Below are 16,206 nucleotides of genomic sequence, written 5' to 3'. Positions count from 1 at the left end.
AGAACTGATTAAGATTTGTGGAAAACAATGAAGATTACACAAACCATAACCTAATCTTCCGAGTCGGCTATGTAATTTATGGTACTTGTTACAAGAAGCTTTTTATTAGGAATCTCCTTCCGGTTTCAACCTAATTCTTCCAATCATGCAATTAGTGGCCAATTAATTGAAAGCATTAAGAACGGTAACAAGCACTCAACATGTATAGATAAATAAAATTAACAATATCAAAGAATTTGAGTATTCATAGCTAGGCTACATCGTAGCCCTAGTAAAGGGAATTAGTTCATGAAGGACTTATTGAGAATCTTGATGGTTGATGAAGACATGGAAGGCACCGAATTCTCCAAGTAGAACGCCAAGGTTGCACAAGCTCTTCGTATTCTCCTTTGGGTGTTTCGGCTATGAGTATGAATGTGTAGGAATATGATGGTGTAGGATGATGGATGATGGATTGATCATGGGTCCTTTGAACAATGAACTAAACTCCCTATTTATAATACTCCTACAAATCCTACCTATCTAAGGTATAATTACAATTATTATAAAAGTAGGATTCCTTCTAATATAAGGTCTTCTTTATTTCTCCTTGTTTGACTTGATAAAACTTGAATCGTCTTGAATTAGGAAATTTGACAACATTCCTTGCGACAAAAGGAATGGCTTGGCTTCTTGACTTGATTAATCTCCAATCTTCATCTTCTTGCCCCTTTTTAGCACACTTTCTCATATTTTACAATTCCTTCACAAATCTCACAAAACCAATTAAAACAACCAATTTAATCCAAGGAAATTAACAAATAGATAAGTAAAGGAGGCATAAAATATATATAAAATATAGGCTTATCAGAGCCCAAAACTTGGGCAACATAATAACATGGTGGGAGGAGCCATTTGGTGAATTTTGAGTGAAATTTGATCTCTAGAACTACCCAAAACACCTACCACTCCAATTAGGAACGAACTGCCTTTGAACTTGAATTGTCCAATTTCTTACTCCTATTGATTTCGGATTGAGCCCAAAACTTGGGCAACATCATAACATGGTGGGAGGAGTCATTTGGTGAATTTTGAGTGAAATCCGATCTCTAGAACTACGGAATACACCAACCACTTCAATTAGGAACGAACTGCCATTGAACTTGAATTGTCCAATTTCTTACTCCTATTGATTTCATATCGAGCCCAACACTTGGGCAACATCATAATATGGTGGTAGGAGTCATTTGGTTAATTTTGAGTGAAATCCGATCTCTTGAACTACCCAATACACCAACCACTCCGATTAGGAACGACTTGCCATTGAACTTGAATTGTCCAATTTTTTACACCTATTGATTCCGGATCGAGGCCAAAACTTGGGCAACATCAAAACATGGTGGGAGGAGTCATTTGGTGAATTTTGAGTGAAATCCGATCTCTAAAACTATGGAATACACCAACCACTCCAATTAGGAACGAACTGCCATGGAACTTGAATTGTCCAAATTCTTACACCTATTGATTTCAGATCGAGCCCAAAACTTGGGCAACATCATAACAGGGTGGGAGGAGTCATTTGGTGAATTTTGAGTGAAATCCGATCTCTAGAACTACGGAATACACCAACCACTCCAATTAGGAACGAACTGCCTTTGAACTTGAATGGTCCAATTTCTTACTCCTATTGATTTCGTATCGAGCCCAACACTTGGGCAACATCATAATATGGTGGTAGGAGTCATTGGGTTAATTTTGAGTGAAATCCGATCTCTTGAACTACCCAATAAACCAACCACTCCGATTAGGAACGAATTGCCATTGAACTTAAATTGTCCAATTTTTTACACCTATTGATTTCGGATCGAGGCCTAAACTTGGGCAACATCATAACTTGGTGGGAGGAGTCATTTGGTGAATTTTGAGTGAAATCCGATCTCTAGAACTATGGAATACACCAACCACTCCAATTAGGAACGAACTACCATGGAACTTGAATTGTCCAAATTCTTACACCTATTGATTTCAGATCGAGCCCAAAACTTGGGCAACATCATAACATGGTGGGAGGAGTCATTTGGGGAATTTTGAGTGAAATCCGATCTCTAGAACTACGGAATACACCAACCACTCCAATTAGGAACGAACTGCCTTTGAACTTGAATTGTCCAATTTCTTACTCCTATTGATTTCGTATCAAGCCCAAAACAAGGGCAACATCATAAAATGGTGGTAGGAGTCATGTGGTTAATTTTGAGTGAAATCCGATCTCTAGAACTACCCAATACACCGACCACTCAGATTAGGAACGAATTGCCATTGAACTTGAATTGTCCAATTTTTTACACCTATTGATTTCGGATCGAGGCCAAAACTTAGGCAACATCATAACATGGTGGGAGGAGTCATTTGGTGAATTTTGAGTGAAATCCGATCTCTAGAACTATGGAATACACCAACCACTCCAATTAGGAACGAATTGCCATTGAACTTGAATTGTCCAATTTTTTACACCTATTGATTTCGGAACGAGCCCAAAACTTGGGGAACATCATAATTTGGTGGGAGGAGCCATTTGGTTAAGTTTGAGTGAAATCCGATCTCTGGAACTACCCAATACACCAACCACTCCAATTTGGAACGAACTGCCTTTGAACTTGAATTGTCCAATTTCTTACACCTATTGATTTCAGATCGAGCCCAAAACTTGGGCAACATCATAATATGGTGGGAGGAGTCATTTGGAGAATTTTGAATGAAATCCGATGTCTAGAACTATGGAATACACCAACCACTCCAATTAGGAACGAACTGCCTTGAATTGTTCAACTTCTTATCCCTATTGATTTCGGATCGAGCCCAAAACTTGGGCGACATCGTAATATGGTCGGAGGACTCATTTCTTTAATTTTGACTGAAATCCGATCTCTAGAACTACCCAATATACCAACCACTCCAATTAGGAACGAACTGCCTTTAAACGAGAATGATCCAGTTTCTTACACCTATTGATTTCGAATTCATACCAAAACTTGGGCAACATCATAATACGGTGGGAGGAGTCATTTGGTGAATTTTGAGAGAAATCCGATCTCCAGAACCGTGGAATACACCAACCACTCCAATTTGGAACGAACTGCCTTTGAACTTGAATTGTCCAATTACTTACACCTATTGATTTCGGATGGAGCCCAAAACTTGGGCAACATAATAACATGGTGGGAGGAGCCATTTGGTGAATTTTGAGTGAAATTTAATCTCTAGAACTACCCAAAACACCTACCACTCCAATTAGGAACGAACTGCCTTTGAACTTGAATTGTCCAATTTCTTACTCCTATTGATTTCGGATTGAGCCCAAAACTTGGGCAACATCATAACAGGGTGGGAGGAGTCATTTGTTGAATTTTGAGTGAAATCCGATCTCTAGAACTACGGAATACACCAACCACTTCAATTAGGAACGAACTGCCATTGAACTTGAATTGTCCAATTTCTTACTCCTATTGATTTCGTATCGAGCCCAACCCTTGGGCAACATCATAATATGGTGGTAGGAGTCATTTGGTTAATTTTGAGTGAAATCCGATCTCTTGAACTACCCAATATACCAACCACTCCGATTAGAAACGAACTGCCTTTAAACCAGAATGATCCAGTTTCTTACACCTATTGATTTCGAATTCAGACCAAAACTTGGGCAACATCATAATATGCTGGGAGGAGTGATTTGGTGAATTTTGAGTGAAATCCGATCTCCAGAACTGTGGAATACACCAACCACTCCAATTTGGAACGAACTGCCTTTGAACTTGAATTGTCCAATTACTTACACCTATTGATTTCGGATGGAGCCCAAAACTTGGGCAACATAATAACATGGTGGGAGGAGCCATTTGGGGAATTTTGAGTGAAATTTGATCTCTAGAACTACCGAAAACACCTACCACTCCAATTAGGAACGAACTGCCTTTGAACTTGAATTGTCCAATTTCTTACTCGTATTGATTTCGGATTGGGCAACAGCAGAATATGGTGGGAGGAGTCATTTGGTTAAGTTAGAGTGAAATCCGATCTCTAGAACTATGGAATACAACAACCACTCCAATTAGAAACGAACGGCCTTTGAACTAGAATTGTCCAATTTCTTACACCTATTGATTTCGGATCGAGCCCAAAACTTGGGCAACATCGTAAAATGGTGGGAGGAGTCATTTGGTTAAGTTTGAGTGAAATCCGATCTCTAGAACTACCCAATACACCAACCACTCCAATTTAGAACGAACTACCTTTGAACTTGAACTGTCCAATTTCTTACCCCCTATTGAATTCAGAACGGGCCCAGAACTTGGGCAATGTCAAAATATTGTGGGAGGAGTCATTTGGTGAATTTTGAGTGAAATCCGATCGCGAGAACTATGCAATACACCAACCACAACAATTAGGAACGAACTGCCTGTGACCTTGAATTGTTCAACTCCTTATCCCTATTGATTTCGGATCGAGCCCAAAACTTGGGCAACATCGTAATATGGTCGGAGGAGTCATTTCTTTAATTTTGAGTGAAATCCGATCTCAAGAACTACCCAATATACCAACCAGTCTAATTAGGAACGAACTGCCTTTAAACTAGAATGATCCAGTTTCTTACACCTATTGATTTCGAATTCAGACCAAAACTTGGGCAACAACATAATATGGTGGGAGGAGTCATTTGGTGAATTTTGTGTGAAATTCGATCTCCAGAACTGTGGAATACACCAACCACTCCAATTTGGAACGAACTGCCTTTGAACTTGAATTGTCCAATTACTTACACCTATTGATTTCGGATGGAGCCCAAAACTTGGGCAACATAATAACATGGCGGGAGGAGCCATTTGGTGAATTTTGAGTGAAATTTGATCTTTAGAACTACCCAAAACACCTACCACTCCAATTAGGAACGAACTGTCTTCGAACTTGAATTGTCCAATTTCTTACTCCTATTGATTTCGTATCGAGCCCAACACTTGGGCAACATCATAATATGGCGGTAGGAGTCATTTGGTTAATTTTGAGTGAAATCCGATCTCTTGAACTACCCAATACACCAACCACTCCGATTAGGAACGAATTGCCATTGAACTTGAATTGTCCAACTTTTTACACCTATTGATTTCGGATCGAGGACAAAACTTGGACAACATCATAACCTGGTGGGAGGAGTCATTTGGTGAATTTTGAGTGAAATCCGATCTCTAGAACTATGGAATACACCAACCACTCCAATTAGGAACGAACTGCCATGGAACTTGAATTGTCCAAATTCTTACACCTATTGATTTCAGATCAAGCCCAAAACTTGGGCAACATCATAACAGGGTGGGAGGAGTCATTTGGTGAATTTTGAGTGAAATCCGATCTCTAGAACTACGGAATACACCAACCACTCCAATTAGGAACGAACTGCCTTTGAACTTGAATTGTCCAATTTCTTACTCCTATTGATTTCGTATCGAGCCCAACACTTGGGCAACATCATAATATGGTGGTAGGAGTCATTTGGTTAATTTTGAGTGAAATCCGATCTCTTGAACTACCCAATACACCAACCACTCCGATTAGGATCGAATTGCCATTGAACTTAAATTGTCCAATTTTTTACACCTATTGATTTCGGATCGAGGCCTAAACTTGGGCAACATCATAAGTTGGTGGGAGGAGTCATTTGGTGAATTTTGAGTGAAATCCGATCTCTAGAACTATGGAATACACCAACCACTCCAATTAGGAACGAACTACCATGGAACTTGAATTGTCCAAATTCTTACACCTATTGATTTCAGATCGAGCCCAAAACTTGGGCAACATCATAACATGGTGGGAGGAGTCATTTGGTGAATTTTGAGTGAAATCCGATCTCTAGAACTACGTAATACACCAACCACTCCAATTAGGAACGAACTGCCTTTGAACTAGAATTGTCCAATTTCTTACTCCTATTGATTTCAGATCGAGGCCAAAACTTGGGCAACATCATAATATGGTGGTAGGAGTCATTTGGTTAAGTTTGAGTCAAATCCGATCTCTAGAACTACCCAATACACCATCCACTCCAATTTATAACGAACTACCTTTGAAGTTGAACTGTCAAATTTCTTACCCCTATTGAATTCGGAACGGGCCCAGAACTTGGGCAACATCAAAACATTGTGGGAGGAGTCATTTGGTGAATTTTGACTGAAATCCGATCGCGAGAACTATGCAATACACCAACCACAACAATTAGGAACGAACTGCCTTTGACCTTGAATTTTTCAACTTCTTATCCCTATTGATTTCGGATCGAGCCCAAAACTTGGGCAACATCGTAATATGGTCGGAGGAGTCATTTTTTTAATTTTGAGTGAAATCCGATCTCTTGAACTACCCAATATACCAACCACTCCTATTAGGAACGAACTGCCTTTAAACTAGAATGATCCAGTTTCTTACACCTATTGAGTGAAATCCGATCTCTAGAACTATGGAATATGCCTATTGATTTCGTATCGAGCCCAAAACTTGGGCAACAACATAAAATGGTGGTAGGAGTCATTTGGTTAATTTTGAGTGAAATCCGATCTCTAGAACTACCCAATACACCAACCACTCACATTACGAACGAATTGCCATTGAACTTGAATTGTCCAATTTTTTACACCTATTGATTTCGGATCGAGCCCAAAACTTGGGCAACATCATAACATGGTGGGAGGAGTCAGTTGGTGAATTTTGAGTGAAATCCGATCTCTAGAACTATGGAATACACCAACCACTCCAATCAGGAACGAAGTGCCTTTGAACTTGAGTTGTCCAAATTCCTACACCTATTGATTTCGGATCGAGGCCAAAACTTGGGCAACAACATAACCTGGTGGGAGGAGTCATTTGGTGAATTTCGAGTGAAATCTGATCTCTAGAACTATGGAATACACCAACCACTCCAAATAGGAACGAACTGCCTTTGAACTTGAATTGTCAAATTTCTTACACCTATTGATTTCGGACCGAGCCCAAAACTGGGGCAACATCATAACATGGTGGGAGCAGTCATTTGGTGAATTTCAAGTGAAATTCAATCTCTAGAACTATCCAATACACCAACCACTCCAATCAGGAACGAAGTGCTTTTGAACTTGAATTGTCGAATTTCTTACACCTATTGATTTCGGATGGAACCCAAAACTTGGTCAACATAATAACGTGGTGGCAGGAGCCATTTGGTGAATTTTGAGTGAAATTTGATCTCTAGAACTACCCAAAACACCAACAACTCCAATTAGGAACGAACTGCCTTTGAACTTGAATTGTCCAATTTTTTGAACCTATTGATTCCGAATCGAGGCCAAAACTTGGGCAACGTCATAACATGGTGGGAGGAGTCAATTGGTCAATTTTGAGTGAAATCCGATCTCTAGAACAATGGAATACACCAACCACTCCAATTAGGAACGAACTGCCTACGAACTTGAATTGTCCAATTTCTTACACCTATTGATTTCGGATCGAGCCCAAAACTGGGGCAACATCATAACATGGTGGGAGGAGTCAATTGGTGAATTTTGAGTGAAATCCGATCTCTAGAACTACCCAATACACCAAATAATTCAATTAGGAACCGACTGCCTTTGAACTTGAATTGTCTAATTTTTTACACCTACTGATTTCAAATCGAGCCCAAAACTTGGGCAACATCATAATATGGTGGTAGGAGTCATTTGGTTAATTTTGAGTGAAATCCGATCTATAGAACTATCCAATACACCAACCACTCCGATTAGGAACGAATTGCCATTGTACCTGAATTGTCCAATTTTTTACACCTATTTATTTCGGATCGAGGCCAAAACTTGGGCAACATCATAACATGGTGGGAGGAGTGATTTGGAGAATTTTGAGTGAAATCCGATCTCTAGAACTATGGAATACACCAACCGCTGAAATTAGGAACGAACTGCCTTTGAACTTGAATTGTCCAACTTCTTACTCCTATTGATTTCGTATCGAGCCCAAAACTTGGGCAACATCACAATATGGTGGGAGAAGTCATTTGGTTAAGTTTGAGTGAAATCCAATCTCTTGAACTACCCAATACACCAACCACTCCAATTAGGAACGAACTGCCTTTGAACTTGAATTGTCCAATTTTTTACACCTATTGATTCCGGATCGAGGTCAAAACTTGGGCAACATCATAACGTGGTGGGAGGAGTCAATTGGTGAATTTTGAGTGAAATCCGATCTCTAGAACTATTGAATACACCAACCACTCCAATTAGGAACGAACTGCGTACGAACTTGAATTGTCCAATTTTTCACACCTATTGATTTCGTATCGAGGCCAAAACTTGGGCAACATCATAACATGGTGGGAGGAGTCATTTGGTGAATTTTGAGTGAAATCCGATCTCTAGAACTATGGAATACCCCAACCACTCCAATTAGGAACGAACTGCCTTTGAACTTGAATTGTCCAATTTTTTACACCTATTCATGTCGGATCGAGGCCAAAACTTGGGCAACATCATAACATGGTGGGAGGAGTCATTTGGTGAATTTTGAGTGAAATCTGATCTCTAGAACTATGGAATACACCAACCACTCCAATTAGGAACGAACTGCCTTTGAACTTAAATTGTCCAATTTCTTACACCTTTAATTTCGTATCGAGCCCAAAACTTGGGGAACATCATAATATGGTGGGAGGAGTCATTTGGTTAAGTTTGAGTGAAATCCGATCTCTAGAACTACCCAATACACCAACCACTCCAATTAGGAACGAACTGCCATTGAACTTGAATAGTACAATTTCTTACACCTACTGATTTCGGATAGAAACCAAAACTTGGGCAACATCATAATATGGTGGGAGGAGTCATTTGGTTAAGTTTGAGTGAGATACGATCTCTAGATCTACCCAATACACCAACCACTCCAATTAGGAACGAACTGCCATTGAACTTGAATTGTACAATTTTTTACCCCTACTGGTTTCGGATCGATCGAAAAACTTGGGCAACATCATAATATCATGGGAGGAGTCACTTGGAGAATTTTGAGTGTAATTCGATCTCTAGAACTATGGAATACACCTACCACTCCAATTAGTAACGAACTGCCTTTGAACTTGAATTGTCCAATTTTTTACACCTATTGATTTCGGATCGAGGCCAAAACCTGGGCAACATCGTAACGTGGTGGGAGGAGTCATTTGGTGAATTTTGAGTGAAATCCGATCTCTAGAACTATGGAATGCACCAACCACTCCAATTAGGAACGAACTGCCTTTGAACTTGAATTGTCCAATTTCTTACACCATTGATTTCGGATCGAGACCAAAACTTGGGCAACATAATAATATGGTGGGAGGAGTCGTTTGGTTAATTTTGAGTGAAATCCGATCTCTTGAACTACGAAATACGCCAACCACTCCAATTATGAACGAATTGCCATTGAACTTGAATTGTCCAATTTCTTACACCTATTAATTTCGGATCGCGCCCAAAACTTGGGCAACGTCATAATGTGGTGGGAGGAGTGATTTGCTTAAGTTTGAGTGAAATCCGATCTCTAGATCTACCCAATACACCAACCACTCCCATTAGGAACGAACTTCCTTCGAACTTAAAATTTTCAATATCTTACCCCCATTGGTTCCGGATCGAGCCCAAAACTTAGGCAACATCATAATATGGTGGGAGGAGTCGTTTGCCGAATTTTGAGTGAAATCCGATCTCTAGAGCTATGGAATACACCAACCACACCAATTAGGAACGAACTGCCTTTGACCTTGAATTGTCCAATTTCTTACACCTATTGATTTCGGATCTAGCCCAAATGTTGGGCAACATCATAACATGGTGGGAGCAGTCATTTGGTGAATTTTGAGTGAAATTTGATCTCTAGAACCACCCAATACACCTACCACTCCAATTACGAACGAACTGTCTTTGAACTTGAATTGTCCAATTTCTTACACCTATTGATTTCGGATCGAGCCCAAAATTGGGCAACAGCATAATATGGTGGGAGTAGACATTTGGTGAATTTTGAGTGAAATCCGATCTTTAGAACTATGGAATACACTAACCACTCCAACTAGGAACGAACTGCCTTTGAAATTGAATTGTTGAATTTCTTACTCGTATTGGTTTCGGATCGAGCCCAAAACTTGGGCAACATCATAATATGGTGGGAAGAGTCATTTGGTTAAATTTGTGTGAAATCCGATCTCTAGAACTGCCCAATACACCAACCACTCCAATTAGGAACGAACTGCCGCTGAACTTGTATTGTCCACTTTCTTACACCTATTGATTTCAGAACGAGCCCAAAACTTGGGCAACATCATAATATGGTGGGAGGAGTCATTTGGAGAATTTTGAATGAAATCCGATGTCTAGAACTATGGAATACACCAACCACTCCAATGAGGAATGAACTGCCGCTGAACTTGAATTGTCCAATTTCTTACATCTATTGATTTCGGATCAAGCCAAAAACTTGGGCAACAGCAAAATATGGTGGGAGGAGTCATGTGGCGAATTTTGTGTGAAATCTGATCTCTAGGACTATGGCATACACCAACCTCTCCAATTAGGAACGAACTGCCTTTGAACTTGAATTGTTGAATTTCTTGCCCCTATTGGTTTCGGAACGATCCAAAAATTTGGGCAACATCAGAATACGGTGGGAGGAGTCATTTGGAGAATTTTGAGTGAAACCCGATCTGTAGAACTATGGAATACACCAACCACTCCAATTAGGAACGGGCCCAGAACTTGGGCAACATCAAAATATTGTGGGAGGAGTCATTTGGTGAATTTTGAGTGAAATCCGATCGCTAGAACTATGCAGTACACCAACCACAACAATTAGGAATGAGCTGCCTTTGACCTTGAATTGTCGAATTTCTTACCCCTATTGATTTCGGATCAATCCCAAAACGTGGGCAATATCGAAATATGGTCGGATGAGTCATTTCGTGAATTTTGACTGAAATTCGATCTCTAGAACTACCCAATATACCAACCACTCCCATTAGGAATGAACTGCCTTTAAACTTGAATGATCCAATTTCTTACACCTATTGATTTCGAATCGAGCCCAAAACAGGGGCAACATCATAATACGGTGGGACGAGTCATTTGGAGAATTTTGAGTGAAATCTGATCTCTAGAACTTTGGACTACACCAACCACTCCAATTAGGAACGAACTGCCTTTGAACTTGAATTGTCCAATTTCTTACCCCTTTTGGTTTCGGATCGATCCCAAAACTTGGGCAACATCATAATATGGTGGGAGGAGTCATTTGGGGAATCTTGGGTGAAATCCGATCGCTCGAACTACCCAATACACCAACCATACCAATTAGGAACGAACTGCCTTTGAAGTTGAATTGTCCAATTTCTTCCACCTATTGGTTTCGTATCCATCCCAAAACTTGGGCAACATCATAATATGGTGGGAGGAGTCATTTGGTGAAATTTGAGTGAAATCCGATCGATAGGACTACCCAATACACCAACCACTCCATTTAGGAACGAACTACCTTTGAACTTGAATTGTCCAATTTCTTACATCGATTGATTTCGGATCAAGCCCAAAACTTGGGCAACATTATAATGTGGTGGGAGGAGTCATTTGGTTAGTTTTGAGTGAAATTCTATCTCTAGAACTACCCAATACACCAACCACTCCAATTAGGAATGAACTGCTTCTGAACATGAATTGTCCAATTTCTTACACCTATTGTTTTCGGTTTGAGCCCAAAACCTTGGGTGACACCATAATGTGGTGGGATGAGACATTTGGTGAATTTTGAGTGAAATCCGATCTCTAGAACAATGGAATACACAAACCACTACAATTAGGAACGAACTGCCTTTGAACTTGAATTGTCCAATTTCTTACACCCATTGATAATATGGTGGGAGGAGTCGTTTGGTTAATTTTGAGTGAAATCCGATCTCTAGAACTATGGAATACACCAATCACTACAGTTTGGAACGAACTACCTTCGAACTTGAATTGTCCATTTTCTTACACCTATTTATTTCGGATTGAGCCCAAAACTTGGGCAACATCATAATATGGTGGTAGGAGTCATTTTGGTTAACTTTGAGTGAAATCCGATCTCTAGAACTACCCAATACACCAACCACACCAATTAGGAACGAACAGCCTTTGAACATGAATTGTCCAATTTCTTACACCTATTGATTTCGGATCAAGCCCAAAACTTGTGCAACATCAGAATACGGTGGGAGAAGTCATTTGGTTAAGTTTGAGTGAAATCCGATCTCTAAAACTATAGAATACACCAACCAATACAACGAACTGCCTTTGAACTTGAATTATCCAATTTCTTACACCTATTGATTTCAGATCGAGCCCAAAATGTGGGCAAATTCAGAATATGGTGGGTGGAGTCATTTGGTTAAGTTTGAGTGAAATCCGATCTCCAGAACTGCCCAATACACCAACCACTCCAGTTAGGAACGAACTGCCAGTGAAGTTGAATTGTCCAAATTCTTGCACCTATTGATTTCGGATCGAGCCAAAAACTTGGGCAACATCATAATATGATGGGAGGAGTCAGTTGGTTACTTTTGAGTGAAATCTGAGCTCTAGAACTACCCAATACCCCAACCACTCCAACTTGGAGCGAACTGCGTTTGAACTTGAATTGTCCAATTCCTTACACCTATTGATTTCGGATTGAGCCCAAAACTTGGGCAACATCATAACATGGTGGGTGGAGTCATTTGGAGAATTTTGGGTGAAATTCGATCTCTAGAACTACCCAATACACAAACCACTCTAATTAGGAACGAATTGCCCTTGAACTTGAATTTTCCAATTTCTTACACCTATTGATTTCAGATCGAGCCCAAAACTTGGGCAACATCATAATGTGGTGGGAGGATTCATTTGGTTAGTTTTGAGTGAAATGCGATCTCTAGAACTACCCAATACACCAACCACTCCAACTAGGAACGACCTGCTTGTGAACTTGAATTGTCCAATTTCCTACACCTATTGATTTCTGATCTAGCCCAATCCCTGGGTAACATCATAATGTGGGGGGAGGAGTCATTTAGCGAATTTGGAGCAAATTTGGATCGAGCCCAAAACATGGGCAACATCATAATGTGGTGGGAGTTGTCGTTTGGTTAATTTTGAGTGAAATCCGATCTCTATAACTATGGCATACAGCAACCACTACAACTAGAAACGAACTGCCTTTGAATTTGAATTGTCCAATTTCTTACACCTATTGATTTCGGATTGAGCCGAAACTTTGGCAAAACCAGAATACGGTGGGAGGAGTCATTTTGTTAAGTTGGAGCGAAATCCGATCTCCACCTCTACCAAAGACACCAACCACTCCGATTAGGAACGAACTGCCTTTGAACTTGAATTGTCCAATGTGTTACACCTTTGATTTCGGATCGAGCCCAAAACTTGGGAAACATCATAATATGGTGGGAAGAGTCATTTGGTTAATTTTGAGTGAAATCCGTTCCCTAGAACTACCCAATACACCAACCACTCCAACTAGGAACGAACTGCCTTTGAACTTGAAATGTTCAATTTCTTACACCTATTGATTTCGGATCGAGCCCAAAACTTGGGCAACATCATAATATGATGGGAGGAATCATTTGGTGAATTTTGAGTGAAATCCGATCGCTAGAACTACCCAATACACCAACCACTCCAATTAGGAACGAACTGCCTTTGAACTTGAATTGTCCAATTTCTTACACCTATTGATTTCGGATCGATCCCAAAACTTTGGCAAAATCAAAATATGGTGGGAGGAGTCATTTGGTTAATTTTGAGAGAAATCCGATCTCTAGAACTGGCCAATACACCAACCACTCCAATTAGGAAAGAATTGCCATTGAACATTAATTGTCCAATTCCTTACACCTATTGATTTCAGATCGAGCCCAAAACTTTGTCAAAATCAAAATATGGTGGGAGGAATCATTTGGAGAATTTTGAGTGAAATCCGATCTCTAGAACTATGGAATACACCAACCACAACAATTAGGAATGAACTGCCTTTGAACTTGAATTTTACAATTTGATACACCAATTGATTTTAGATCGAGCCCAAAACAGGGGCAAGTCAAGAATATGGTGGGAGGAGTCATTTGGTTAAGTTTGAGTGAAATCCGATCTCCAGAACTCTGGAATACAACAACCACTCCAATTAGGAACGAACTGCCTTCGAACTTGAATTGTCCCATTTCTTACACCTATTGATTTCGGATCGAGCCCAAAACTTTGGCAAAACCAGAATATGGTGAGAGGAGTTATTTGGTTAATTTTGAGTGAAATCCGATCTCAAGAACTACCCAATACACCAACCACTCCAATTTAGAAAGAACTGCCTTTGAACTTGAATTGTCCAATGTCTTACACCTATTGATTTCGGATCGAGCCCAAAACTTGGGCAACATCATAATATGATGGGAGGAGTCATTTGGTTACTTTTGAGTGAAGTCCGATCTCTAGAACTACCCAACTCACCAACCACTCCAACTAGGAACGAATTGATTTTGAACTTGAATTGTTCAACTTTCTTAGACCTATTGGTTTCGGATCGATCCAAAAACTTGGGCAACATCATAATATGATGGGAGGAGTCATTTGGTTAATTTTGACTGAAATCCGATCTCTAGAACTACCCAATACACCAAGCACTCTAATTAGGAACGAACTGCCTTTGAACTTGAATTGTCTAATGTCTTATACCTATTGATTTTGGATCGAGCCCAATACTTGGGACACATCATAATATGGTGGTAGTAGCCATTTGGGTAATTTTGAGTGAAATCCGATCTCTAGAACTACCCAATACACCAACCACTGCAACTAGGAACGAACTGCCTTTGAACTTGAATTGTCCAACTTCTTACACCTATTGATTTCGGATCGAGCCCAAAACTTGGGCAACATCAGAATATGATGGGAGGAGTCATTTGGTTAATTTTGAGAGAAATCTGATCTCTAGAACTACCCAATACACCAACCACTCCAATTAGGAACGAATTGCCATTGAACCTGAATTGTCCAAGTTGTTACACGTATTGATTTCGGATCGAGCCCAAAACTTGGGCAACCCCATAATGTGGTGGGAGGAGCCGTTTGGTGAATTTTGAGTGAAATCCGATCTCTAGAACTGAGCAATACACCAACCACTGCAACTAGGAACGAACTGCTTTTGAACTTGAATTGTCCAATTTCTTACACCTATTGACTTCGGGTCGAGCCAAAAACTTGGGCAACATCATAATATGGCGGGAGGAGTCTTTTGGTGAATTTTGAGTGAATTCCGATCTCTAGAACAATGGAATACACCAACCACTCCAATTAGGAATGAACCGCTTTTGCACTTGAATTGTCCAATTTCTTACACCTGTTGATTTCGGATCGAGCCCAAAACTTGGGCAACACAAGAATATGGTGGGAGGAGTCATTTGGTTAAGTTTGAACTAAATCCGATCCCCAGAACTATGGAAAACAACAACCACTACAATTAGTAACGAACTTCCTTTGAACGTGTATTGTCCAATTTCTTACACCTATTGATTTCGGATCGAACCCAAAACTTGGGCAACACAAGAATATGGTGGGACCAGTCATCTGGTTAAGTTTGAGCGAAATCCGATCCCCAGAACTATGGAGAACACCAACCACTACAATTAGGAACGAACTTCCTTTGAACTTGAAGTGTCCAATTTCTTACACTTATTGATATCGGATTGAACCCAAAACTTGGGCAACATCATAATATGGTGGTAGGAGTCATTTGGTGAATTTTGAGTGAAAGTCAATCTCTAGAACTACCCAATACACCAACCACTCCAATTAGGAATGAACTGCCTTTGAACTTGAATTGTCCAATTTCTTACACCTATTGATTTCGGATCGAGCCCAAAACTTGGGCAACATCATAATATATGGTGGTAGGAGTCATTTGGCTAATTCTGAGTAAAATCCGATCTCTAGAACTACCCAATACACCAACCACTGGAAATTTGAACGAACTGCTTTTGAACTTGAATTGTCCAATTTCATAGCCCTATTGATTTTGGATCGAGCCCAAAACTTTGGCAAAATCAGAATATGGTGGGAGGAGTCATTTGGTTAATTTTGAGTGAAATCCGATCAATAGAACTACCCA

Source organism: Prunus avium, chromosome 7 (genome assembly GCF_965620075.1).
Source record: "Prunus avium chromosome 7, drPruAviu1.hap1.1, whole genome shotgun sequence".
Lineage (NCBI taxonomy): Eukaryota > Viridiplantae > Streptophyta > Magnoliopsida > Rosales > Rosaceae > Prunus > Prunus avium.
Note: the sequence above shows the minus strand (reverse complement) of the source record.